Genomic DNA, 14,433 nt, shown 5'->3' with positions numbered 1-14,433 from the left:
AGACCTGTATGTAATATTATGATGCTAAAATGTCATTTTCACATATATTAATGTAATAAATGATTGCTTATGCTTTATAAACAAATCTAATTAAAATAAAAGCTTAAGTTTTGTATTTATCTTGTACCATAGAACATGATTTCAAGCCCACAAAGTGTCCAAATGACGCACTACATGATATAAGAAAGATTATCACATGCATATCGGTATTATCTTTCTTATGAATATGCATTCCTTTCATTACCTTTTACTTTTTAAAATGAACTCAAATTTCACCTTTGACCTCATCCAGAACGTATCATTTCTTGAAAGGGATTGCTGTCCGAATGCACATCTGAATCCCAAACAGAATCTCTAGTAAAATACGATCATTTGTGAAACAGGTAAATGACTGTCTCAAGGGCCCATTCCTCATTCTCAAGACAATAACTTCTTGAGAAGCGAGCGGCTCCATCACTTGCATCCCCTTACAACTCGCAACTGAAAACCCACTGAAGCTAAGCAGGTGTGAGCCAGGTTAGTACCCGGATGAGGGTGAGCTACAGGGAAAAACAAAGCTTCCAGCAGGAAGCGGTGTTAATGGTGCCGGCGGGGGGGCGCTCACCCTGAGGTCTGTGCGGGTCCCAATACCCCAGCATAGTGACGGAGATGCTGTGTTGTAAAAGGGCGCTGTCTTTTGAATGAGATGTAAAACCGACGTCACAGCGCTCTGTGGTCATTAAAATGACCACCAAAACCTTTGACAAAAGCTCTTGGTAATTGATGGTCTTCAATAATGCTTCTCCTTTAGGTACATTTTAAATCAGCTGAAAAATGCTGTGAAATGGGGGTGCGCTTCAGGCCAGTGTAGGATTTGGGTTACAACAACCATGAAACTGCACGAGAAAGTCGTACACTGAATTACACGGCTTCCTATTCAAAGGAGGGCAAAAGAAATTCCCTGAGTTCGATTTTTTGCAGCACAGAGAGGACTGCTGTCGTGAGGCTGGTTAGCTCAGCTGGTTAAAGCGTGGTGCTAATAACGCCAAAGTTGCGGGTTCGATCTCCGTACAGGCCAGGTTAGGTTCCTTTCTGTGGTAAGATGGGTTGTCATGCAACACTGCCACATAGTGCTGACAGACAAGAGTGTTGTGGGAGAAGAGAAAAATGTTTGAAGATTTAAGAGTGTCTTAGGTGGAGCCAAAATCAAGTGTCACAAATGCAAGTGGGAGGATTTCCAATGTTTAATATGGTCAAAATAAGCGGAAGTTATCTGCCGGTCCGGCACAGTCTGCCATGCTTTTGTCAGATACTGTAAAGTGGTGTCGAACTGGGTGTCGAACTGGAGCCTCACCATTTGCATATGTGAGGCTCCAGTTATACATCGAGTGTCACATTAAATGACAAAAATGAAGAGAGTTAAAGCAGCTGGAGAGGTTTTCTTACAACTTTTGAGCTGACACAGTTTTGGAAAATGTTTCCTTCACGCTGCACTGTACAACATAGGCAGCCAAGAGTCTCCAAAACAAAACAGAATTGACAGAGAGGAGAAAATTCCCACTCGTCCTGAAGTTCCCAAAATCCAGCACTGAGCGTAAACAAAGTGTCTAAGTAGCGTGGGAATGCTAACCCTAACCCTAGCTGGAGTTTGAGCAATCCAGCACTGAGCGTAAAAAGATGAGTCAAACTGCCGTTTAATCGGATTAGTTTCCTTAGAGCTGGTTCAGAGTTTGCTCAAGAGTTTACCTTTCACAGATGCGCAAAGAAGAATGTTGGGGGTGCACGCTTCAAGGCGCCTTACAGCTGTAGGGAGTGATTCGAGACGATTCGTGGCGTGTGCTCGTTCCCATATACCGTACGCCCCGGGGTGCAGTTCTAGGATGATGTACAATACCGCATGGGCACGTAACGGCGTTATATGCAAGTGCGGGACGTGAGGGTTTTCGTTTGTTCGTTTTGTTTTGCTCTGCTTTGCTTTGTTTTGCTTTCCATCGCGTTGGTAAGAGCGTAAATAAAAAGGCGATTCCTGCGTCTACCACTAATGTAAGAGCTATTTCAAGTGTGGCGTGGTGCGGCTTTTCAAATGCTCAACAGGATGACTTCGCATGCACGCGTGCTTTCATGCAGTCGTCTGTGCAAGCATGTCCTCTTACGTGCAAATGGGCGTGGTTTCATGTATGCAAAAAACTTTCCTGGGCTCTTCTGAAGCACATAAAATTATTTGGAGATATACCTTTGTCTTGTTTTCCTCTTAGGCTCTAGAATTGATAACTTTTTTTTCATTTTTGGCATTTTTCATCATTTTCCAGAAAGTGGTTGCAAGCCCGATATCATGCAAAGAAACTTCAGGATTCAGGGACCAGTCAATGGATTTTTTTTCAAAGTTGGATTTTTGCACTCTGTGGACCAAGAGATGTTGTTCTATAATGTTTTTTTTTTCAAATTTAAAAATATCATTTTTTCATGGAGCTTTGAAGGGGATGGATTCACCCTCCTTTAGCCAGGACAGAGCTCCAGGAGCCTGGGTAGGATTCTAGCTTTCTCCCCTTGCAGGCACCTGGCACAGAAGACATCATTATTTCCTTAAAATCTTTTTTTTTTGTGTTCCTTGTTGTTCCAAACTTAATTTTAATCACTTTTAATTAGAGATTTTATTAAAAATAGTGCAAAAAATGACTAATTTCACTAAAAATAATGTAATATAAAACGGAAGTTTTTAACTTTATTGTAGTGTTTTAGAAACTAATATGTCTTCAAAAATGGTTGTTTTTCACTCCTAGGAATGAAAGCTGTTGTTATTTGATGTTTATTTTCAAATTTTGAAAAATCAAAGGATTCTAGCTTTCTCCCCTTGCAGGCATCGGACACAGAGAACCTCATGGTTTTCCTAAAAATCATCTTTTATGTTCCCTGGTGTTCCAAACTTAATTTTAATTTGTTATTATGTTAAAAACAGGGTAATAAATTTCTAATTGGACTATAAATAATGTCATATTGTCTGCTATAAAATTGATGTTTTCAACTGTATTGATTCTAGAACCAACTAATAGAGAATTGAAATAAAAAAGGGCATAAGAAAACATTACCAAAAACGACCACAAAATGGAGATATTGTCTAGACATTACTAACAACGACCACAAGATGGAGATATTGTCCAAAGAGGCAAGGAGGGCAAAGCCGCGATAAGGTAAAATCATTTTTTGTAAGAGATTGCTGTCAGAATGCACATCCGTATCCCAAACAGAATCTCTAGTAAAATATGATCATTTGTGAAACAGGCAAATGAGTGTTTGCTACAATATGATTGCTACATATCTGCATTTGTTGGTTTTTAAGGAGTAAGAGTGCAGGGGGTTTAAACCTGCGATCCAGTGTGTTGAAGTATTTCACAACACTACCCCTAGCACATCTGGAAATAAATCCTCATAATGATTATTGCCCTGGGCATGTACCAAACAATCAGTGAGTATATATATATATCGCTGTGTTGAAGCTAGAGACACAGAATAAGTGCAAACACATCCTAAATACAGTGTTCCTGCACCTTTGACCTCATCGAGAATGTACGAGAATACCGGGGTATTGGGAAAAGCTTTCAACTAGCAATAATCGCGCCTCGGCTAAACCTCACAGGCTACGATACTGCCACTGGGCAAAGCTGACGGTTGCCAGGCAACCGCGGGGATCCTATGGAAATCGTTATCAATCGTCTCATGGCATGTCGTTGCTGTAACGCTTCACATTTGTCGTCTTCTTCTTCTAGCTTGAGGTTTTGAAGAATTTCATGACAGACAAGGGCTCCGTCGGGAACAAAGGCCGTTGTGAGAAAACCGTTGCTTATTTTCAGCAGCAGAAATACAACCCTTTAAATACAAGATGACAGAACAATGACGAAGGGCATGCCGGGAGGAACTGCAGTACAGAGGAAAGGGGGCGGGCACGTACAGTTCACATTCAAGCCACAAGTACTCTTCTCGGATGTTGCACAAACAAATCCTAACGTCTTGAAAGCATTGCAGCATGTTTGTGTCCCACTTCCCATGGCTGCAGGACGACTGACACGAACGGACAAACACAATCTGTGGCGTTTAGCGTGACATAGTCTTGCAGGCATCGTGCTGTCTCACTGCAATACTATACCGCTGGAGGAAACAGTCCATCTGGCCATGAAACTCATTTGAACGTCTAGCTACAGCAACTAACAATATCATGATTTATTCAGGATGTGTGGAATCAGCACGTCCCAGAGACAGCTTCCGAAATCGTGAGCATTCTCTGGTGGTGTCCTGCAGGGCTCCTGTTGGCATGCGTTGGTGGTATAGTGGTGAGCATAGCTGCCTTCCAAGCAGTTAACCCGGGTTTGATTCCTGGCCAACGCAGTGGTGAGTGTTTTCAAATGCTGTCATGAGCCTTGGATTGTGACTAGCGAAGCCTTTTGAAAGAGCTAAAGCACTGCAAAACGGAATTGAAGGAGAATCTTACAGGGGATTCTGAGCGGTGTCTGCATACACGCAGTCCGATACGGGTGCTGAAAGCTTGAGCTACTCTCAATGTCATGCTGCCTTTCCCCGGAGTAAATCTGTTACATTGAAAGAATGCTTCTCGCAGGTTCAAAAAGGGACCCTTGTTAATTGGAGAAATCAATGATTTCGAATGAATTCTGTATGCGTTAAAAGACAGCTATACACAGAAAACATGCAGGACACTGCTCATGATGTTTCCAGAGCCGAAACACAGTGCGTTTTACCAAGCCATTTGACAAAGCCCGCCCACTGAAAACTGCAGCAGATCGTGTAAAGGCGTTCAACTTTGAAACTACTGCACGCACAGGAAGCAGAATAAATTCCTCTTTTCAAACTGTCAAAGATATGCTTTGCGAATGCTGCAGGACATCGCACAATCTCTTTTGAACGGGGACAAACGATTTCTTATGGGGCGCAGTAAGTACAGACGTTTAAAAAGCTCCACTCATGCTGACGATGCAGCATGAAGAAGCGCAACCTAACATTTGCATTCCTAGCACTGTTGCAACCTAGCACTGTTGCATTCCCCGCATCAGTAGCTAAGAGAATATCATTTACGACTCTTGTTAATGCAGTTTCAGAAACCAGACTGAAATTTCTCAAGTATATTATTTGAATCCAGATACGATTGACGTTGAGCAACAACTATTCTCTCAAGACTTTTAGATTGAAATGGGACCTTTGAGACAGGCCTGTAGTTGTTAAGAACTTGTGGATCCAAATTTGACTTCTGGAACAATGTTCTGTGGACAGATGTGACAAAAGTTGAACTTGTTGGTAAATGTGCACAGCGTTGGTATGCAAAAAACACTGCATACCATCTCCAAAACCTCATCCCACCTGGGAAGCATGGCGGAGGCTGTACGGCTTGCAATCATCGAGGGACCGATGAATTCCAAGATGTATCAGGAAATTCTACAGCAGAATGTCAGGGTGTCTGCCTGTGATCTAAAACTCGAACGACGCTGGGTCATGCAACATGACAAAAACAAAGGAGTACATCAACAACAGAGTGGCTGAAACAGAAGAAATTCAGTATTTTGGGATGGCCAAGTAAGAGTCCTGACCCCAATCCCATTGAAGTGCTGTGGCGTGATCTGAAGCAGGCCGTTCAGCGCAAGACATCCCAAAAATATACATGAACTGAAACAGTTTTGCATAGACGAATAGGCCAAAATACCTCCTAACCGCTGCTCAGGTCTGACCAGCCGCTACAGAAAGTGGGGGTTGAGGTTTTTGTCATAAAGGAGGTTCCACTAGCTCCTTAATATAAGGGTTCACGTACTTTTTCCATCAATGACCTTGATTGTTTAAACCATTTGGTCAATAAAGAAACAGCAATGTCAAATGTTGGGCGTGTGTTGTTTGTTAAATCAGACTCTCTTTATTAATTATTATGACTTAGATAAAGATAAGATCACATGTTAGGAGCCATTCATGCAGAAATCCACATCATTCCAAAGGGCTGTTTACAAAAGTTTTTCTCCCAACTCTATGTGAGAGAAAAGCAGAGACGCTCACTGAGTAAGGTGGGGTTGCAGCTTTGAAAATTGCAAGGACATTTGTACACTCAAAATGGGACAGGAGCATCCCAGATGGGACTTGAACCCACAATCCCCGGCTTAGGAGGCCAGTGCCTTATCCATTAGGCCACTGGGGCACACTAGATGGGGTCGATCACGCTGATGAAGAGCCATTTTTGTTTTCCTTTGCTTTTTCAAAGGGATCCCCAAAATTAGGGAAGTTAGGCAGCAGAAGGTTTACTGTGACCTGAGAAGGACCGGCATCCAATCACGGTGGTACACACACACACGCTCTCACTCATCTGAGCTACACGGCTATCTCAGGATGATCTCAGGTGCGCCGAGCTGGTACGGAACATATTGAACTGATCGATGGCGAATTGTCTCTCAGACAGGCTTTTCACCTCTGAGCTCCCTGACTGACAGTGATCAGCTAGGTAGTGAAACAGTCAGCTGCTTCTAAGCCTTAAACAGCTGCATCTCGGCGCTTCCACGGAGAGATGATTTGAAAGCCGAACAAGTCACCTCTGAGCTCCCTGACTTTAGGGTACGGTGTTCCCTGAAGGGCTCTCAAACCCTGCATTTCAGATGTCTAGCTGAATCGCTGATGTGTTGCACCTCAGAATCACTTTTAAACCTTACCTCTGGTATCTTTAATCCCTATTGCTCAACGCATGGTGAAAGTATTGCATAAATGTTTCTGAAAATGAGCAATGGGCACCTGAGAGTCTCATTTGCCTGTTTCACATATGATCATATTTGACTAGAGATTCTGTTTGGGATTCAGTTGTGCATTCTGACAGCAATCCCTTTCAAAAAACGATACATTCTGGATGAGATCAAAGGTGCAGGAACACTGTATTTAGGATGTGTTTGCAGGTATTCTGTCTCTCTAGCTTCAACACAGTGATATATATATATGCTCACTAATTTTTTGGTACATGCCCAGGGCAATAATCATTATGAGGATTTATTTCCAGATGTGCTAGGGGTAGTGTTGTGAAATACTTCAACACACTGGATCGCAGGTTTAAACCCCCTGCACTCTTACTCCTTAAAAACCAACAAATGCGGATATGTAGCAATCATATTGTAGCAGACACTCATTTGCCTGTTTCACAAATGATCATATTTTACTAGAGATTCTGTCTGGGATACGGATGTGCATTCTGACAGCAATCTCTTTCAAAAAATGATTTTACCTTATCGCGGCTTTGCCCTCCTTGCCTCTTTGGACAATATCTCCATCTTGTGGTCGTTGTTGGTAATCTCTAGACAATATCTCCATCTTGTGGTCGTTGTTGGTAATGTTTTCTTATGCCCTTTTAGAATTTCAATTCTCTATTAGTTGATTCTAGAATAGAGTTGAAAACATCAGTTTTATAGCAGACAATATGACATTATTTATAGTCCAATTAGAAATTTATTACCCTGTTTTTAACATAATAACAAATTAAAATTGATTAAAACTAAGTTTGGAACACCAGGGAACATAAAAAAATGATTTTTAGGAAAACCATGAGGTTTTCTGTGTCCGAAGCCTGCAAGGGGAGAAAGCTAGAATCCTTTGATTTTTCAAAATTTGAAAATAAACATCATATAACAACAGCTTTCATTCCTAGGAGTGAAAAACAACCATTTTTGAAGACATATTAGTTTCTAAAACACTACAATAAAGTTAAAAACATCCATTTTATATTACATTATTTTTTGTGAAATTAGTCATTTTTTGCACTATTTTTAATAAAATCTCTAATTAAAAGTGATTAAAATTAAGTTTGGAACAACAAGGAACACAAAAAAAAAGATTTTAAGGAAAAAAATGATGTCTTCTGTGCCAGGTGCCTGAAAAGGGAGAAAGCTAGAATCCTACCCAGGCTCCTGGAGCTCTTTCCTGGCTAAAGGAGGGTGAATCCATCCCCTTCAAAGCTCCATGAAAAAATGATATTTTTAAATTTGAAAAAAAAAAAACATTATAGAACAACATCTCTTGGTCCACAGAGTGCAAAAATCCAACTTTGAAAAAAATCCATTGACTGGTCCCTGAATCCTGAAGTTTCTTTGCATGATATCGGGCTTGCAACCACTTTCTGGAAAATGATGAAAAAAGATTTTTAGGAAAACCATGAGGTCCTCTGTGCCCGATGCCTGCAAGGGGAGAAAGCTAGAATCCTAAAAAAAAGTTATCAATTCTAGAGCCTAAGAGGAAAACAAGACAAAGGTATATCTCCAAATAATTTTATGTGCTTCAGAAGAGCCCAGGAAAGTTTTTTGCATACATGAAACCACGCCCGTTTGCACGTAAGAGGACATGGTTGCACACACAACTGCATGAAAGCACGCGTGCATGCGAAGTCATCCTGTTGAGCATTTGAAAAGCCGCACCACGCCGCACTTGAAATAGCTCTTACATTAGTGGTAGACGCAGGAATCGCCTTTTTATTTACGCTCTTACCAACGCGATGGAAAGCAAAACAAAGCAAAGCAGAACAGAGCAAAACAAAACGAACAAACGAAAACCCTCACGTCCCGCACTTGCATATAACGCCGTTACGTGCCCAAGCGGTATTGTACGTCATCCTAGCACTGCACCCCAGGTCGTACGGTATATGGGAAAGAGCACACGCCACGAATCGTCTCGAATCACTCCCTACAGCTGTAAGGCGCCTTGAAGCGTGCACCCCCAACATTCTTCTTTGCGCATCTGTGAAAGGTAAACTCTTGAGCAAACTCTGAACCAGCTCTAAGGAAACTAATCCGATTAGACTTTGACTCATCTTTTTACGTTCAGTGCTGGATTGCTCAAACTCCAGCTAGGGTTAGGGTTAGCATTCCAATGCTACTTAGACACTTTGTTTATGCTCAGTGCTGGATTTTGGGAGCTTCAGGACGACTGGGAATTTTCTCCTATCTGTCCATTCTGTTTTGTTTTGGAGACTCTTGGCTGCCTATGTGGTACAGTGCAGCGTGAAGGAAACATTTTCCAAAACTGTGTCAGCTCAAAAGTTGTAAGAAAACCTCTCCAGCTGCTTTAACTCTCTTCATTTTTGTCATTTAATGTAACACTCGATGTATAACTGGAGCCTCACATATGCAAATAGTGAGGCTCCAGTTCGACACACAGTTCGACACCAGAGAATGCTCACGATTTCGGAAGCTGTCTCCGGGACGTGCTGATTCCACACATCCTGAATAAATCATGATATTGTTAGTTGCTGTAGCTAGACGTTCAAATGAGTTTCATGGCTAGATGGACTGTTTCCTCCAGCGGTATAGTATTGCAGTGAGACAGCACGATGCCTGCAAGACTATGTCACGCTAAACGCCACAGATTGTGTTTGTCCGTTCGTGTCAGTCGTCCTGCAGCCACGGGAAGTGGGACACAAACATGCTGCAATGTTTTCAGGACGTTAGGATTTGTTTGTGTAACATCCGAGAAGAGTACTTGTGGCTTGAATGTGAACTGTACATGCCCGCCCCCTTTCCTCTGTAGTGCATGAGTTCCTCCCGGCATGCCCTTCGTCATTGTTCTGTCATCTTGTATTTAAAGGGTTGTATTTCTGCTGCTGAAAATAAGCAACGGTTTTCTCACAACGCCCTTTGTTCCCGACGGAGCCCTTGTCTGTCATGAAATTCTTCAAAACCTCAAGCTAGAAGAAGAAGACGACAAATATGAAGCGTTACAGCAACGACATGCCATGAGACGATTGATAACGATTTCCATAGGATCCCCGCGGTTGCCTGGCAACCGTCAGCTTTGCGCAGTGGCAGTATCGTAGCCTGTGAGGTTTAGCCGAGGCGCGATTATTGCTAGTTGAAAACTTTTCCCAATACCCCGCTTCCACCGGTTTGCAATACAATCGGCGAAAGCAATTTTTGACAGTCTCGTCAGAGACTGAGCAAGGTGTTTAAAGACAGATTTTGTCATGGTGACATCATGGTAGAAAGAAACGAGCTTGTTACGTCTCAACAGAAACGCTCTTTAGCTCCTTTAGCGTTATGCAGAGAACAGCGTCTGTCGAGATTACTTTTGTGCCAGCGCGAAACGCCGTGTGCTGTCAGTTTGATTTCATATTTCTCGTAGCGGCGCCCGGCTTTTGTCTGTCAAACGTTGGGTTGCGCTTCTTCATGCTGCATCGTCGGCATGAGTTGAGCTTTTTAAACGTCTGTACTTACTGCGCCCCATAAGAAATCGTTTGTCCCCGTTCAAAAGAGATTGTGCGATGTCCTGCAGCGTTCGCAAAGCAAACCTTTGACAGTTTGAAAAGAGGAATTTATTCTGCTTCCTGTGCGTGCAGTAGTTACAAAGTTGAACTTTACACGATCTGCTGCAGTTTTCAGTGGGCGGGCTTTGTCAAACGGCTTGGAAAAACGCACTGTTTCGGCTCGGGAAACATCCCAGTGGGCATTGATTGGTCGAATATACGTATATTTACGGCGAAAATACGGCTATACGTATATATACGTCGCCTCGACGTATAATCAACGTCGAATTGCAACCGTAAAATCGACGACATGAATAAACGCATATATAACGTCGAAAACACATCTAACACAGTGCCTGAGGCTTTTTACTGTATGTATCGTGTGTGCCGCAACTAGGAGTATACGGCACTCTGCACAGTGTACGAAGTAAATTATTTTCGCAGTTATTAATTTATTATATTTACTATATTTATTATACACGTGTAAATTAATTGCTGCGAAAATAATTTACTTCGTACACTGTGCAGAATCAGCGGTTTTACAGTATATATCGCCTTTAAAGGTGGCTTCTCAAAAAGCTTTACGGGATAAAAACAACCAGAACAGCAGCAACAACAATATTGTATTTCGTTGCACTTTGAAAACCAAGTAATAACTTAACTATACAGTACGTGCAAACGTTTCGTATTGTAGCGTTTTGCAGGTTCTTTCTCAGAACTAAAGAACAGTGGAGACGCGATTAACCAAGCACTGGCTTTATTTTACAACCACACCAAAACCAAACACAGGATCTACACACACACATGAGGAGACTGACGAACACGTACACACATTTAGGGTGGTAATTACCTAACAACACACTCTACTTTTACAGGACTACACAGGGCACTAGAATTACTAGGACATTATTTACACAGGCAGGGTCAGCCGCTGGTCATCGTGCTGACCCTCAGACTCTTCCCGGCTACCACTCCCAGCATGCCCAGCGGTACTACGAGCGCCTAGGGGCGCTTCCTCCTCACCACCAGGCGAGGGCGTTACACTGCCCCCACCTGAAGCGTCTGGCGTCTCGCCGACGTCGAACACCCCCCTCAGGCTGTACTCGTATTCGGCCAACTGCTGCGGAACCCTGCGCGAGCGGCCGCTGCGCCGCGGTGACGGCTGGCGATCCACGGACGCCCCACTATCGGCCGGCTCCGGCCCCGGCTGCTCCTCTGGAGCCTCCCCACACGGCTCCTCCTCCCGGGCCCGGTAGGGGGCCAGGCGGTCTCGGTGCAGGACCACCACTCTCCCCCGTGTTCGCAACCGGACACGGTAGCAGACCTCGCCCACCACCCCGAGTACCTCAGCGGGCCCCTCCCACGACGGCGCCAGCTTAGGACTGAGGCCTTTGCGGCGCCGCGGGTTGTACACCCAAACCGAGTCCCCGGGCTGGAAGGCAGGCCCCCTGCAGCGCAGGTCGTAGTACCGCTTCTGCCGGACCCCCGCCTGTGTCAGGTGGGTCCGTGCAAAGCTGTGCACCCGCTGCATCCGCTGCCGCAGGTCCCACTCGTAGTCCGGTCCAGCCGGCGGTGCCGACCCGTCTCCGGGCGGCGGGCCGAAGACCAGGTCCACCGGTGTTCGCATTTCCCGGCCCAGCATGAGCGAGGCCGGGGTGCACCCGGTGGATTCCTGGACCGCGGTCCGATACGCCCAGAGCGCAAGGGGGAGGTGGCGGTCCCAGTCCCGTTGGTGCCGGGACACCAGGGTGGCCAGCTGGGTGGCGAGCGTCCGATTAAACCGCTCTACCAACCCGTCGCTCTGGGGATGCAGCGGGGTGGTCCGCGTCTTAGTAATCCCCAGGCGCTGGCACACTCTGGCGAAGACCTGGGACTCGAAGTTATGCCCCTGGTCACTGTGTAACTCCTCCGGCACCCCCAGCCTGGCAAACATCCCCTCCAGCAGTGCATCGGCCACCGTGGGGGCACTCTGGTCCGGGAGGGCGTAGGCCTCCGGCCACTTCGTAAAGTAATCCATAGCCACCAAGACGTAGCGGTTCCCGGCCTCGGTGCGCGGAAACGGGCCCAAAACGTCCACTCCCACCCGCTCCATAGGAGCCCCCACCTGGTGTTGTTGGAGGGGGGCCCGAGAGCGCTCGGGGGGACCCTTCTGCGCCACGCACACCGCACACGTTCGGCAGTACCGCTCCACGTCCCGGTGGCAAAGACCCCAATAAAAATGGCCTCGGAGACGCTGCAGGGTTTTTTTACCGCCGAAGTGCCCCACACCCGGTTGGCCGTGCACCGCTCGGAGCACCGCCCCGCGGAGCGACCGAGGCACCACCAGCTGCCACCGTACCTCGCCACTGGAGGGTACCCGCCACCCCCGGCGCAGCACCCCGTTCTTTACCTCCAAGGCCTCCCACAGGGCGCAGAGGGCCTTGACGGACTTCGGGTGCGGGGCGAGCTCCTCTCGTGTAGGCCGCACTCCTGCTGCCCTCCAGCGGAGCACCGGGCCCACGTCAGGATCAGCTGCCTGACGCTGCGCCAGGTCTGGCAGGCCCACCCCCAGCGGCCCCTCCTGGGCCGTGGCCGCGGCGCTCACCCCCGCCACGGTGCGGACAGCCTCCTCACGCTGCTCCCGCCGGGCGCAGTGATGGCAGTCCGCGGCCTCGCAGGGGCGCCGCGAGAGAGCGTCGGCATTGAGATGGCGAGACCCCGCACGGTGCACGACAGTGAAGTCGTACTCCTGCAGGATCTCTATCCATCGCGCCATCTGTCCCTCTGGCTCCTTAAAGTGGAGCAGCCAGGTGAGGGACGCATGGTCGGTCCTCAACCGGAACCGGGTCCCGAACAGGTACGGCCTGAAATGGTGGACCGCCGCCATCACCGCCAGCAGCTCGCGACGGGTCACGCAGTAGTTCCGCTCAGGCCTAGTCAGAGCCCGGCTATAGTAAGCCACTACGCGCTCCCCATCTGGCCCCTCCTGCGCCAACACCGCCCCCACCCCCGAGTCACTCGCGTCGGTGTCGAGAATATACGGCAACCGCGGGTCGGGGTAGGCCAGCACGGGGGCCCCCACCAGAGCTTCGCGCAACCGGCCAAAGGCAGTCTCACAGCCCGAGTCCCAGTCAAAACGGCGGCCCTTGTCGGTGAGGCGGTGCAGCGGGGCGGCGATGCTGGCAAAGTCCCGGACGAACCTCCGATAGTACGAGGCCAACCCCAGAAAGCTGCGGAGCTCCGCGACGGTGCGTGGAGTCGGCCAGCCCCTCACTGCGGCGACCTTACCTGGGTCCGTAGCCACCCCTCGCGGTCCAACAACATGTTCCAGGAAGGTCACCTCCCGCCGCAGGAGCTCGCACTTGCGGGGGTTGAGCCTCAGGCCAGCACGGCGGATGCAGGCCAGCACCGCCTGGAGGTTCGTCAAGGCCTGGTCAAAACTCCGTGCATGAACCAGCAGATCGTCCAGATATAACACGCACTGGTTCCGCGGGACCGATGCCAGCACCCTCTCCATCAGCCTCTCGAACGTCGCCGGGGCATTGCACAGGCCAAAAGGCATGACAGTAAACTGCCAGAGGCCCTGGCCGATGGAAAAGGCCGTCTTCGGGCGAGCATCGGGAGCAAGCGGTACCTGCCAGTAGCCGCAGCGGAGGTCCAGGGAGCTGAACCAGGTCGACCCGGTGATGTAGTCCAGGGCGTCATCTATCCTCGGCAGGGGGTAGGAATCTTTCCGGGTGACCTCATTCAGCTTGCGGTAGTTGACGCAGAACCTCCACGAGCCGTCTTTTTTTTTAACCAGTACGGCTGGCGCCGACCACGGGCTCGCGGAGGGCTCAATCACCCCCGCTGCGGCCATCTCCCGGATCTTTTCCTCGGCGGCGGTCCGCTTGGCGTGGACCATGCGTCCTGGTGGGATGCGGATGGGCCGAGCGTCGCCGGTGTTGATCTCGTGTTGGACCAGGGCAGTGCGGGTGCAGTCCTCATCCCTCGCCGCAAAGAGGTCTTCGTTCTGGGCGAGTAGCTGCTGGAGCCGCTGCCGCTGGTCCTGATCGAGGCCCTCGCAGCTCCGCTGGAAGAGGTCCTCAACGGCACGCTTCGCTTCCACGCAACGCTCGGCCCCCGCCGCCGCCTTGTCTGGCCCCCCGGCCGACTCAGGGGCAGGATCCGGCACGCTCGCTCCCCGGCTCGCAGGCCTGGTCTGCCCCGGCGACTGACGCCGC

The 14,433-nt window shown here is 47.9% G+C and overlaps 3 non-coding genes and 1 pseudogene across 3 annotated transcripts; 2 read left to right on the top strand and 2 right to left on the bottom strand.

Annotated features, from left to right (window-relative positions):
• Positions 1-3,489: 3,489 nt before the first annotated feature.
• Positions 3,490-3,640, bottom strand: LOC148643316 (U4 spliceosomal RNA; annotated as a pseudogene).
• Positions 3,641-4,287: 647 nt separating this feature from the next.
• Positions 4,288-4,359, top strand: trnag-ucc (transfer RNA glycine (anticodon UCC)). The gene has a single exon. It is a non-coding gene; the product is annotated as a tRNA-Gly (tRNA).
• Positions 4,360-6,090: 1,731 nt separating this feature from the next.
• On the bottom strand, positions 6,091-6,163 carry trnar-ccu (transfer RNA arginine (anticodon CCU)). The gene has a single exon. It is a non-coding gene; the product is annotated as a tRNA-Arg (tRNA).
• Positions 6,164-9,779: 3,616 nt separating this feature from the next.
• On the top strand, positions 9,780-9,921 carry LOC148643313 (U4 spliceosomal RNA). The gene has a single exon (XR_015929432.1). It is a non-coding gene; the product is annotated as a U4 spliceosomal RNA (small nuclear RNA).
• The last annotated feature ends 4,512 nt before the right edge of the window (positions 9,922-14,433 follow it).

Source organism: Lepisosteus platostomus, chromosome 22, assembly GCF_059453375.1.
Source record: "Lepisosteus platostomus isolate fLepPlt1 chromosome 22, fLepPlt1.hap1, whole genome shotgun sequence".
Classification (NCBI taxonomy): Eukaryota; Metazoa; Chordata; class Actinopteri; order Semionotiformes; family Lepisosteidae; genus Lepisosteus; species Lepisosteus platostomus.
The sequence above is the reverse complement of the archived record's forward strand: the minus strand, read 5'-3'. Positions and strand labels throughout refer to the sequence as shown.